The following is a 14,667-nucleotide window of genomic DNA, read 5'->3' on the forward strand; positions in this document are numbered from 1 at the left end:
AGGTAGATTCCATAGGTGGGTAGCTGTCCATTCCATTCTATTTCTCTTGGGCCACAAGCTACTCTACATGTTGATTGAGCCATCTTTTCCACCTACTCCTCTTACTCCTACATCAACCATGATACAATTTAAGTCTCTACCCCTAGCCCTATCTCAACTCCCACTATACTTCGCTCATTTTATTAGCTTGCCCTCTTTCCAACACAAATCATGAAAACCGCCAAACACGTGTCATGCATGGAATTTTCGAACAAATGGTTTACGTCAACTTCGAAGCCCTAACCATCTCTCCTTTGCCAAAGAATTGGAAACTCGCCATGCTTGACACTTATTGGAATGCGACTTTGAACTGGAAACAACAAACTTGGGATCTTATTCCATCACAAACCTCTTGGGGAGATTATCATTTGATTCATGTGGTTGCTTAAGCAAAAATACATGAAAAATAGTGATTTAGAGTGATATAAAGTTAGACTTGTTATTAGTGAGAAATCTCTATTAGTGAGAAATCTCAACATGTTGGAGTAGAATATGATGAAACTTTTAGTCTTATTGTTAAACCTGCTACCATTCAAACTATTTTAATCATTTTAATGGAAAGGTTTGGCCAATTCATCAATTGGACTTAATAATTCTTTCTTACACAACAATCTTAAGGAGATAGTCATATGGTTCAACCACCCAATTTTGTTCATCCTCGGAGCAGGCTCCTACTCATGTGTGTCGGCTCCATTAATTGTTGTATGGTTTGAAAGAAGCTCATCAACCTTGGTATTTCAATATGGTTTGCCAATTTCCTCTTAAAGATTGGTTTTCCTTCTTCATTTTTCATCGAGGTACTTGCACTACATATTTTTTACTTTATATGGTTGATATTGTGTTGATTGTTTCCTCCACAACTTTTATCTCTAAAATCATTGAGTTGCTAAATCCGAGTTCGGCATAGCAGATAGGGAAAATAGAGTTTTTTTTTTTTTTTTGGTATTTTAGTCACATGCAACCTTCATAACATGTTTTTAAATCATCGCAAATATGCAGAAGAAATCATAAACAAAACCAAAATGGAAAGTTGTAAGGCCGTAGCCATGCCCGTCGACTCTAACTTAATTAGTGCTACAACCTGGCCTTTCTCTAATTAGGAACCTTGTAGGTGCTCTTCAATATCTTACTTCCACCAGACAACACATTGCATATGTAGTTCATTAGATCTGTTTATTTATGCATGCTCCAAGAGAGCCCAAGATAAGTTTCTTATATGGATGTCGATAAGGGCAATTGTCCAGACACCCAATAATCCACTTTTGGGTATTGTGTTTTCTTGGTTGACAATCTTATTTGCTGATTTGCTAAGCAACCAATAATATTGTTTTCATCCAGTGTAGAAGTAAGTATAAAGATGTAGTTAATGTATGTGGTGGGCAAAACGTTTTGGCTTAGCTCAAAAATCTTCTCTTTGAGATTGACTACCCTCTTTAGAGGATTAACCTACTATATATATTGTGATAATGTAACTGTTGTTTATCTTTCAAGCAACCCTGTTCAACATCAACAAAAAAAGCACATCAAGATAATGGATATTCATTTCAAATTGTTCATGAGAAATTAAGTTACGATGGTTTTGTTTCGAGTCCTCCATGTTCCCTCTTCCTACCAGTATGTAGATGTATTTACTAATTAAGGGTCTCCCTCGAGAAATATTTCTAGACTTTAGATCTAGTCTTAGCATCCGGCCTCCTCCTACTACAACTGCGAGAGTGTAATGGAGAATATACTAATATTCTTTATATATTATGTAAAAGATATGTACTTTGTGTGATTTTGGTAAATATTGTATTCTCATAGAATTAGGTTTATAAACACCTATATATATTGATGACTTACCTTTGCAGCAAGGTACGAACCTTGCGGCTATTCTATACGACTCAAATCCGGCCACTCCCCCTTCTACTCGACCTTACCAGCTGGAGCTTTGGTGTTTAGATTTTTCGGAGGTTAAGGACATCATTACTAATGAATGGTGTGTGAAATTTCAAGGTTCCTCTCCCTTCTGCTTGGTTTGAAAGTTGCGCAAGGTCCGTACCTTCCTGCAAAGGTGGTGCTTGGATATACAAGTGCTTATGGGGAACTACCTAGAGAGAAATATCGAAAGAGCTATGTACAATGGGGACTACTATCAACTCTTTAACAGATGGCCAAAACTACATTGCTAGGGTGAATTCTTTCATTCCAATATGCGAGTTGAGTTTTCAATATTGGCGTCAACGTGTAAAATGCGAATGGATCAAGGATGCGGATGCGCCTACAAATGACTTTTTAATAAATTTAAAATTTTGAAAGCAAGGAATGAGATAATCACCTTACAATTGGGAGAAAATTCTTGGGTGGAAGGTCATTCCAAGGTTTCTAACCTCATTGTTCACTCTCTCAAGGAGGTTTTGAACCTCATGCCCTTCATGATAAAGAAGAAAATATCGATCTCTTTTTACAGAAAATTCACTTCCCCTCTCTCTCTACAGCTCAGAGTGATCTTTTATGCATCCCGTTTAGCCGAGGTGGATGAAATTAAAGCCGCTGTGTTTGATTTAAAGGGCTCAAAATCTCCAGATCCAGTATTGCAGAATTTTTTCATCAAAACTGGGATATTTCAGGTGAAACAATTACTAAAAGTATCCACCAGTTTATTGATACAGGCTTTCTTCTTCAAGAACTTAACTCAACACTCCTCGTTATGATCCCTAAAACGAATATCCAGGATTTAGCTTCTCAATTTTAGCCTATCAACCTTTGCAATACACTGTACAAATGCATTGCAAAATGCCTAGTAACAAGGTTAAAAGGTCGGTGTTCTTCCGGATCTTATCTCAGACTTCAACCATGCTTTCATTCCCGGGAGACACATGGAAGATAATATATTTATGTCCAAGATTTTATACATTTTTTAATTCTAAGAAGCGATCGACACATTTTGCTGCAATTAAAGTGGACATGTCTAAAGCTTATGACAAGGTAGATTGGCTTTTTCTGCTGAAAACCTTACAAGATTATGGCTTTCCACCAAAATGGCTCCAATGGATTTCACATTGCATCTCAACGATTTCTTTTAAGGCTCTTTTAAATGGAAGAACTTCTGACTCCTTCAAAACTTCTTGCGGTTTAAGACAGGGTGATCCTCTTTCCCCGTATATTTTTCTGTTCTATATGGATGTCTTATCACGTATGCTTATTCTTGCTAAGGATATCAATGGTCTTAAAGGAGTCAAAATCTCGAGAAGTGCTCCCTCTATCTCTCAACTTTTTTTGCGGATGATGCAATGTTATATTTGAAATGTACGGAGGAGTCTTGCACTGCTGTGGCGGATATTTTTGCCAGATTTGGTGCTGCCTCAGGGCAACAAATAAATTTCAATAAGTCCTTTGTGAAATTTATCCTATCAGTTTCTAGGGACCTTGCGAGCACCTTTAAGGGTATTCTTTGGGTTCCAACCATAGATAACTTAGGGAAACATTTAGGGGTACCAGTCGATTTTCCGAGGAAAAAATCTCATCTCTTTGTTGATTTGGTGGAAAAGGTGAAAAAGAAAATCTTATCTTGGGTACATTGTCGGCTTTTAGAAAATGCTAAGCTCATTCTCATTAATTTTGCTCTCCTGGGTATGATGTCTCATATTATGAAGTCTTGCAAAATCCCGCTAGTTATTGCAAACAAAGTCGACTCGCTTATTAGCATATTCTGGTGGGCGAAGAGTGGTGATAAAGGTATTCACTGGGTTAACAGGCAATAGGTGCAACTCTCGAAAGGCTTGGGATGGTTTGGGGATCCGCTCTGTTGGTAGGTACAATAAAGCCTTACTTTTCAAACCTGTCCACAAGATGCACTTGAATCCCCAGTTGTTGGTGGCAAAGGTCTACATTGCTGCTCGCACCAACTATATCCTCTGCCCTAATAGTGACCCGCTAAAACCTATTATGATCTCCTCCTCGTGGGTTAGGAAATCTCTCCACTCCTTAGTTGTTACTTTCACGAAGGGTTTTTCTTAGAAAATAGGGTCGGGAAAAGATGTTCTAGCTACAAGTGCCCCTTGGGTACATGGCAATGTACCAGTGGTGAGTTTGGACCAAAACCTACGTCAAAGTGTTATATAGAGGGTTAATGACCTTATCAACCAGCATTCTAGATCTTGGAATGTTGAATTCATCGGGCAACACTTCGAATGGGTTAGTGCACGAGCTATTCTCCTGATATACCCAAGGAAGGTAAGGAGGATTTTCTTTACTAGCTTGGGCATAAAACAGGGAATTATATAGTGAAGTCGGGGTATGCTTTCATAGCAAAATCTAATAAGGGTCAGGACCTGACTCACAGGAAAGAATTGTATGATTTTTTCGAATCATATGTGTAGACACCCATTTGTGTCTCCCCAAAACCAAACCCAGTGATGAATACCTTTCGCGTCGAACCATAATCGAATGAGGTGAAAGTGTGAAAAGTCAAGTGTTGCGGTTAGTTTTTATTAAAATTCTCTTCTTTCTGTTTTCGAAAACCCACTCTATTTTATAAAAACGTCCAATCCAGTTTAGTTTGGTCCATGATAAGGGTCCAATAATGATGTAGTTGGATGGGGCTTGAAAAGACCTTTCCAACAATATATTATAAGCCCAATTCCGATGAATAATGAGGAAGTTATGGCCAAAATACTAAACTGGGCCCAAACCGGATTTTACCTACGACCCAATGATCATGAGGAGGGTCCAAAGGTTTAATCCTATTCCTAAACTAATTAGGATTGATTAGAATCTTCTATAAGTTTCTAAAAGATCTTAATTATCCTTTTTTGAAAATATAAGATTAAGGAATTTGATTTAAATATAAACTTTCCTTTTATAAAACTTTCTTTTTTTAAGTCCTAATTTTATTCGAATTTAAAGATGTTCAAAGACAGTCAGATATTATTTTCGTGCCTCATATTTTTTATTCAAATTTTATATGGTTGGATAGATCTTGAAATTATCTTTCCAATGATATATTATAATATTAAATCCGAGCTATAACGAAAAAGATATGAAAGATATACGAAACTCTATCCAAAACTGATACCGTCCTACTATTTCGGCCATATCTTTTTATATACAAAAGATTTTAATCTGATTCTAATTGCATTGGAAAGTAAACTTCAAGAGCTTTCCAACGACATATTATATGCCTTATTTGGACTTCTGGATCAAAAGATATGATAAAAACAAAATTTGCAAAAACTGCTGTCTACGAGTTTTATTTCGATTCGAATTTGGATTCTTTTCTTAATTCTTCGATCCTCTTTTTTTCCTATAAATAGAAGTCATATCTCCCCTTTTTCAATCATCAACTTTCATCAACAATCAACTCTAATCTACAATCAACTCTCATCAACAATCATCTTAATTCTCTCTATTCTCTCTTGAGCAATATATTATTCTTTCTCTCTCTCTTTCTAAACCAACCTTTTATTAAACACAATTCCGCATTCACAAGACTTAGAAACACCTAGCCAAGTTCGAAGTTGCCTTCGCCCTAGACGTGCAAGGTTTAATATTTTATGAGGGTTTGGTCCCAAATCCAATTTAAACTTTATTTAATTTGATTCTAATTTAATTCCTTAATTCTTTAATTCTTATTCCTTAATTCTTTTCATTGAAGTTTACTAACGCGTGTATTTTGTTATTAGAAAGAGGTACGAGGCCTCAAAGTAAGTAGATTAGCTTACTCCCTATTATTTTCACAATGTAGAAAGCATGTTTATTAATGTTTAATTCCTAGTATCATGTTATGATGTTTTTATTGCTTTCTAGTATCATGTTTAGGGTGCCTTTATTATTTTTAATAGCATGTTAGTACCATGTTAGGTTTAAAGCTTTGATCTTTATTGCTTAGTGACATGCTAGGATTTGTTATTAATTTTGTTAGTATCATGCCTAGGATCTTGCTATTTTATTAAGCTTTATTATGCCTTATCATGATTTTGATTATTATTATATATGATTATTATTATGTTGCTTGTATTATTTATATTGTTGTTATTGCTTGATCACACCTTTTATGCATGTCAAAGGGAATTTGTACTTGAAATCACGCTTAATAAGATAATTAATAATTTGGTTTAGGCTAATATGATTTTAATTCAAGTGATCACCAATAATAGTTTTATTTGTGCATTAATATTCAACCAACATAGATAAACAGGTTTAGGGCTCAATTTAATGTTTGCATGTTAGTCAGAAAGCGCACATGAATACGAGTAGAACAAAGTAGAGGCCTATTTTATAGGGCGGATCCTTTCTTTTTGTAGATTGGATTCGTACCCTCATCCCCGAACCCTGTTTGGTTCAAGACCTTATGGAGTTGACGGTCCCTTGGATCGTTTTTGGGTTTACAAGTTCCTAAAACTTGTTGGCGACTCTTTTGCTCTAGCTTTCTTCCCTTTGGAACGCCACCATACTTAAGTGTATGATCACAGTGGGGTTCAAGCTTTGGGGTTATAGTGCTTGAAATATTCCCTACAATATGGCATGTAGACATTCCCCCAAAATGGCGTATTTTCCTGTGGAAGCTGGCTGTCAATGAAATGCCAGTTAAAGCTAATCTCAGGGCTAGAGGGATACTGGTGGCTCTCCGTGTGATTACTATGAGGAGGGGGAGGACTTATTCCACCTTTTTCTTGACTGTTCTATAGCTCAGTATGCTTGGGAGAATTTCCAAATACCGAACTGCGTAAAACCTAATGGTTCTACCTCCTTCCGGGAGTGGATCCAAAGCAATATCCTGCTTTTCTATAGTTAGGATATAATGGATGTACTCAGATCCAAGCTTTTGTGGCTACGCTTTGGGCCATATGTAGTACTCAAAATAAGAGAGTGTTTCAAGGTGAAAATGGATACTTTAGATGCTTCTTTGCAAATCGAAGGGAGGCTTTTGCTTACCTTCAACTCTTTCTTGCTCCCGACCCTAGGTTGGGTAACCGGTTAAATTGGGAAGAGAAAGCTTAACTTTTACCAACCCCCTAGGGTTTCTGCAATCCTCTATAGGAAGAGTTAATCATTCTCTACGACATGAAGATACGATCCCTCTCTCTACAATTCGCATTGATGGATCTTGGCAAAAGACTTCAAAAAGGTATGGCATTGGCTGGACTATCAACTCTTTATTAATTACTATAGAAACTGATGTTAGGGGATCTTTGGGAATTGCCTCTTCAGCCTTTCAAGCGGAGGCTTTAGAATGTCTGGCTGCTTTAAGGTGGGCTTGCTCGGGATAACAATCTTAATGCGATCAAAGTCTATACGGACTCTTCCTTTCTTGTTACTTCTCAGCAAGGGAGGAAGACAATAGATCTTCATCTTTATTGGACCTTGAAGGCAATCCGTGACATAGGAAGTACCTTCCAGTACTGCATTCTCATAAAGGTGGACAGAGAAGAGATTAACCGGCCTCACCAAATTGCTAATCAGTGTGGAATTTTTCTTCCTTTTCTTCTCCTATTGCGTTTGATGTGTTTTAATTTTTTTTTTTTTTTTGTACATACGTTATGATTTAATGATAATACTCTAATCAAGGAAAATTACACTCTTCTACAATTAATATCTATATACCATCACCACAATTCAGTTCAGAGAATCTCGTCCATATTATGAAAATCAATATATAAGAGCTAGTGTTGATCGATTCCATAGCATTGTTAGAGATCCAATGTATATTGTGTACACAAGTCATAATCTATGCCTATGAGCTTCATCCCATTCATGCCCTCTTATTATCTTCATCCCATGAACCATCGACGACCATGTTCTTCGGCTGCCCCCTGAAATTGTTGTCCAAACAACTAATTTCTTATTTATGTGCTAGTTTTCCATTTAATGTTCGTACCATTGTAGGAAAGTTCTTCTACCTAGTTTATATATGCCCATGGGTTTAGCTCTATCCTTGTACGAGTTTGAAGCTATATATATTTTTAATGGGGAATTCCCTGTTTCTCATATCCTGGTTCTCATATTGAGAAACGAAATTTGTTTCTCATGGAGGCATTTTCGTGAATAGATCAACAACTTTTTCATTATTGTGAGCTGCACATACAATTGAATAAAGTTGAATAAAGTTGTTAGTTTATTTATGAAAATGTCATGTGAGAGACAAAGTTTCTTACTAAGAGAAATTGGGGCATCTCCTTTTATTTACATATGTTGAAAATTTGATTATTAAATATTTATGCAACGTTAAGAGAATGGTCAAATCTATATCTACAATCAATTGTATCAACTTTGTTTAGCTTTAAAAGTACAAGGAAAAATTATCAGGTTTATTACGACCTTTCAGCGGTCTTCCATAAATATAACCACTACAAAAATTTGGCCTTTTAGCAACAGGTGAAATCCGTTGCTAATTGCTAAAAATCTGTCGCTGGACATAGCTAGCTACGGATTTATCAACGGAATCACTCCGTTGGTAAAAACCTTGTCGCTAAATGAATTTAGCAACGGAAAAAAAAATCCGTCGCTGGACTTAGCAACGGAAAAAATAAATCCGTCGCTGGATTTAGCAACGGAAATAATAAATCCGTTGCTGGATTTAGCAACGGAAAAAATAAATCCGTTGCTAGATTCAGCAACGGAAAAAAAAAATCCGTTGCTAGATTCAGCAACGGAAAAAATATTTTCAATAGAAAAAAAAGCTGCTATTTGGGTCGACCTCACTCGGGTCAACCCGACTCGGCTTTCCATGTAATGCTCCTTGAATCTCCAATCACAATATTACTGTTAGTAGGAGTCGAACCCGTGACCTCAATGTCAAATATTGATACTCTTACCAACTATACCAAATATTATTTGTTTACTTTTACGCACATAATTGATAATAAATGAAAGAAATATTAGCAACGGAAAAAAAAATCCGTCTCTAAGTTTAGAAACGGAATTTAAAATCCGTCTCTAATTTAGAAACGGATTTTCAAATCCGTCTCTAAATTAGAGACGGATTTGAAAATCCTTTTCTAGTTTAGAGATGAATTTAACTTACATAATTCGTCTCTAATGTGATATTTAATAATTAGTTTAAAAAATTATCTAGAGACGGAATAAAAAATCCGTTGCTCATATTAGCAACGGAAAAAAAATTCCGTCTCTAACTTAGCAACGGAAAAAAAAAATCCGTTGCTAACTTAGCAACGGAAAAAAAATCCGTCTCTAAATTTAGCAACGGAAAAAAATCCGTTGCTAGATTCATCAACGGAAAAAAAAATCCGTTGCTAATTTAGCAACGGAAAAAAATCCGTTTCTAATTTAGAGACGGATTTTCAATTCCGTTGCTAATTTAGCGACGGAATTTTTAATTCCGTTTCTAAATTAGAAACGGATTTTTAAATTCCGTCGCTAAATTAATTTAGAGACGGATTTTTTGATTCCGTCTCTAATTTAGAAACGGATAAAATTCCGTCGCTAGAATTCCGTTTCTATATGGACATTTTTTTTGTAGTGAACGACCTTTGGATTATCTCGGAATATTACGACCTTTGACCCTGATCTTCCATAAATAGGATAAAAAACCGATAACCTGTTTAAAAGGTTACCCAAGACACGTGTCGCGTTGTGATAGGTTAGAAATTTTAATTTTGACTTTTATAATTTTCTTTTTTAAGAAACTGATTTTTAATTAAGATAAAATTAAAAAAAAAGAAAGAAAATGTAAAACCCACCCTGTCCTTCCCCAACCATACCAGCAACCCAAACGGTTTCCCATCAGACACCTTCCCCCCCCTTTCTGACTAGCCTCGACGTTTTCCGACGACCGACGACCACCCCATGCTTTTCTCTTCCCTTTTCCGACCACGCCACCTATTTCCCTTCTCAATTTTGTTCCCCAGTAGCGACCATACCCTTCCCTCCAAGTACCTTTTCCCCTCCTCCAACCCTACCCCCCTTGACCGGCAACCACCCCATTCCCTTCCCAAATTCGAACTCTGGTAGCCCTCATCTTTTCCCTTTCATTTTTGAACCCCTGGCTTTATATTCTCATCTAAATCCCACCACCATCGAAATCGACCTCCGACCACTTGATCTGAATTTCTACCCAACCTTTTCATTTTCGACCCCCAAAACTATATACTTGCTTGCATTAATGGATAGAGGACGGGGAAGCGGGAGTTACGGTGGGGGTTTCACGGGGGTGGGTGAGGCTGGAGGCCACTTTATCTGAAATTCTACCCAAAACCCAACCCTTTCATTTTTTTAATTATTTAAATCAATTTTTTACTAAGATCATTTTTAAAAATAAGAAAATTGTAATTTTTTTTTTAAAAACAAGTATCTGACCAATTAAAAAGTGACATGTGTCACACTTAACCCTTTTAGTAGGCCACCAACCGATTACGTCCTATTTATGGAAGATCAGGGTCAAAGGTCGTAATATTCCAAGATAATTCAAAGGTTGTTATATTTATGGAAGACCGCTGAAAGGTCGTAATATTCTTGACAATTTTTCCAAAGTACAATAGATCAAAAGACCTTCTCGTGGAAGGCTGACTGATGTGCAAAAGGTATACGTTAATCGTGATTTTGCTTAAATAGAATATTATTTGATAAAACTATTTATTAGTTTTGATTTCTCTTATAAATGTCTGACAAATTAATTTTTTATTTATGAATTAATTTACTATGAAATAAAACAAAATAATAACATTGGTGTGTTGTTTTGTATGACATGCTTGAAATTTAATCTTTGTTCTCTTCATTATTTCTTCATAATTATCTTTGTTAAAATAAGACTAGATCAAACGTGAGAAAACTAGATCTTTTTACTTCCATATGTTTGTTATATACCTTTAATAATTTTTTTTTTGAAGGAATATGTATCTTTAATTTCGTATTTGTAAACTGAAACTATGAAAATGAAATATTTGAAACGAATCTAACAAAGTATAACTTCATAATATTTTTTCTTAACATTTGACATACAACAAAGATAAAATTTCATTCAAATTAGATGATATAATCAATTAAACAAGACCTAAATATATAGAAAACAAATCAGATCAAACAATACCAAAAATTTAGATTGAAACACCTTACTTTTAGGTGAAGTGAGCACAATCTTACTGTTTTTAGATATTCAAATAAATTAATTAAAAAAATCACTAATACCTTTAATATATGGACTCACTTTTACTTTATCCTAGTTTTAGAAAATCTGTTTCCCTACCTTAGTACCTTAACCTCTCTTACACACATAATTAGCACATTTCCACTCACCTTACTACGTAATACAATTTGAGTGTAAGTTAAAGAATCAACATTCAATACTTTAAATTATAATTAAATATAAATTGTACTTAGGGGTTTTACTGCCATGCATAAAAAAATACTTTGAGGGCACGCAAGTTGCATGTATTTTAATTTTTAGAAGGCGCAACTTGCATGAACAGTTGTACTATGATAATTGTGATCCAAAATCCAAGATCAACAAGGCATTTTAATTAATTAATTAATAATAATAACTAATGTAAGTAAACGACATAACTGACGTACATCAAATCGAGTTTAAATAGTTGTATTAATTAATTAATCTAATAGCTTGCTTGATCCTTTGGTGCCCTCCCCCGCCGGCTGCGGCCGATCCCTCATCCAAATCTGCACCAACGCTCTTGAGATTATAACATTATTATAGATTTTTTTTTTTTTTTTTTTTTTTCCTGAGATCAATTATAGTAAGTTAGTAGCACAAATACAAATAAAAAATAAAATTTCCAATCCAAAAAAAGGTCAAAAATGATACTATACAGAAAATACAAATAAATAAATTTCCAGAATTATTTGGAGACATGTACTCAGAAGTCAGAACTCAGCCATTATAATATTTGATGTTCAAGCTTACTGGCTTAACAATTTAAGTAACTCTTCAAAAGGATAATTACCAAAAAGGCAAAAAATACCTATAGAAGAGTCAGTCCAACATTTTCACTTGTAATATGCTACACATGTGTTTTTTTTACTAAAATATATTGTTGTTTTCAGAAAACTATAGCAACTTTCAAATTCTACTCGAAATTCTCAATCCAACCAAAATATTGAACTTGAGTTTTGTTTAAGCCCTAGAACTCGTTCACTTTACCTTATTTTTGCTGAATTGAAATTATTTTTACTGAAATAAAATTATATTTGCTGAACTTAAATTATTTTTACTAAACGTAAATAAATTTTACTGAACTGAAATTATTTTTGTTGAACTAAAATTATTTTATTGATTTTCTATTATAATTCTTGTTTAATAAAACTGAATTTTACTAAACTGACTTATTTTTACTGAACTGAACTTAATTTTACTGAAATGAAATTAATTTTACTTAACTGAACTTATTTTTATTGAACTGAAATTATTTTTACTTAATATTATTTTTTTAAGGTGAAGTGAACAGGGCCTAGATGCGTACTTTTTTAAGTCAGTTGCACTTCGTAAAATCCTTTATTTTATGTATTTTCATTTTTTGTGGTGTTATAAGTCAAAAAAATCCTTTATTTGATGCATTTTTATTTAGGTATTTTTTTTTTAGTTAGAAGCTATCTAATTAAATCTAAAATTTTGTGAGAAATTACTTAATAAAAGGTAAAATGTTGTAAGAAATATGTTTGGCCGAATTTCCACTATCAATAACCTAATTTTATAGCATTGACCTACATCATAACACCCTAAACAACCACGGGGTTGATTTTCAAGGTGGTAATATTATTTTCGGGGTGATAAGAGGATATTTAGAATTGGTGGGGGTGGTTTAGTGATTCAGGATATTGGTTTTTTGGGTTAGAGGTGGTGGTTATGGGGTTGGAGGGTGGTTTCGCCGTGGTAGAGGCAATTTCAAGTAGGTTGTGTTGATTTTGGGGGTGTTTTAAGCTAGATTATTGAAGATCATTGATGGATTTGACAGAGGTAGCATTTTACAACATTTTACTTTTTATTTGTTAGCTTTCTTAATTTTTACAATATTGTATCTTTTATCAGGTAGTTTCTTACAACATTTTTTTTTGACCCACACAAAATGTGGACTTTATTAGGTTGTTTTTGACAAAAAATAATTTTAATTATTTGTTTATTATTTTTTTTTTCTTTTTTTTTTGAATCTATTAGTTAATGAAACTAATCTACGCAAGCTGGATAGCTGATTGAGAAGGGGGTGTGAGAAATTTAAGGTAATGGAAGAGAATCATCAACCGACACAATTGATAAATTCTATGGATCATCGTATGAAATTGAGTAGATCGTAATCTTTGGTCTTAGCGTAATGAAACTTAATACTATCGTGCAGCAATAGATGTCCTTCGTATAAAGTAAACAAAAGCCTGTACGTACTACGTAGCAGCTAGGAAAGTGGAAAAATTAGTAGATTAAGATGTCAAAATGATGTTAACTAGTAATCTTACATGCATGTAACAGATCTTTGAAGAATCAAGAATAAAATTAATGGCCGCCCATGAGCTTGATTTATATATTGGCTGTGTAGCCTGTGTCATGTTCCTTGTAATGCGACTATGCGAGGATCTAGCATCTAAGTATGTGTTACTTGTCATACAAGAAGTATGTCTAAGAGTCAACACCAGCTGTCGTTTTTATTTTAATATTTTTTTATTATAAGAGTTACTCTATACTACAAAACAATTTATTTTTGGGTGTTCAGAGAGCCACAGGGACAAGGGGAATCGATCCCAGAATCTTCTGGAATCAGGAGGGAAGCTCTAACCAATTCGTATTATATATTCCTTGATCACGGTACTGCACTTGAGTTATTTCACCTAAGTCTTATGTTAAAACCCTGTGTTATTTTGCTAAAATAATATGTTATTCACTAATTTACTTTATCATCGTGTATAAAAAAAAATGCATTTAACATGTATTTATTTAAAAAGTAACATATATATATATATATATATATATATATATATATATATATATATATATATATATATATATATATATATATATATATATATATATATATATATATATATATATTGAAATAATAAAAGGTTCACATCAAAATAACATGAATTTTATAAATCTGGTGTACAGCGAAAGGATCAATGTTGAAAAAAAAACAACTTGCAAATATAAAATAACATATACTTCTTATATATATATATATATATATATATATATATATATATATATATATATATATATATATATATATATATATATATATATATATATATATATATATATATATATATATATATACATAAAATTTTTAGGAGTGTTGAGCTTAATCAAGGTGAAAGAAGGGTTTTTATTTTATTTTACAAGTGAATGGGCCAAGACTAGGCCAGGCACAAGGCAAATTCTTCTTGACCTGGCCCTAACTTAAATAAGATAATCAGAAATCACATTGTCAATTTCTTGATATCTATACCTACATACCTAGGCAACCTAGCTAGTATTTTGAAATACAAACTACAATTCACAATGTAATTATATATGGATTTCATATTAGTTCCTTCCCACTTAATTTCATTTATGATTAGTCAATAGTCAATGACTCAATGACTAACCATTCCTCGCACTTTTAAATCTTCATTATTATAAAAATTAAAAGCTAACAATCACCTCCGAAGCATTTGATAGAAGAATTAAAAGTGAAAATATTAAGATAAATTAAA

Source organism: Chenopodium album, chromosome 27 (genome assembly GCF_948465745.1).
Source record: "Chenopodium album chromosome 27, dcCheAlbu1.1, whole genome shotgun sequence".
Taxonomy (NCBI): domain Eukaryota; kingdom Viridiplantae; phylum Streptophyta; class Magnoliopsida; order Caryophyllales; family Amaranthaceae; genus Chenopodium; species Chenopodium album.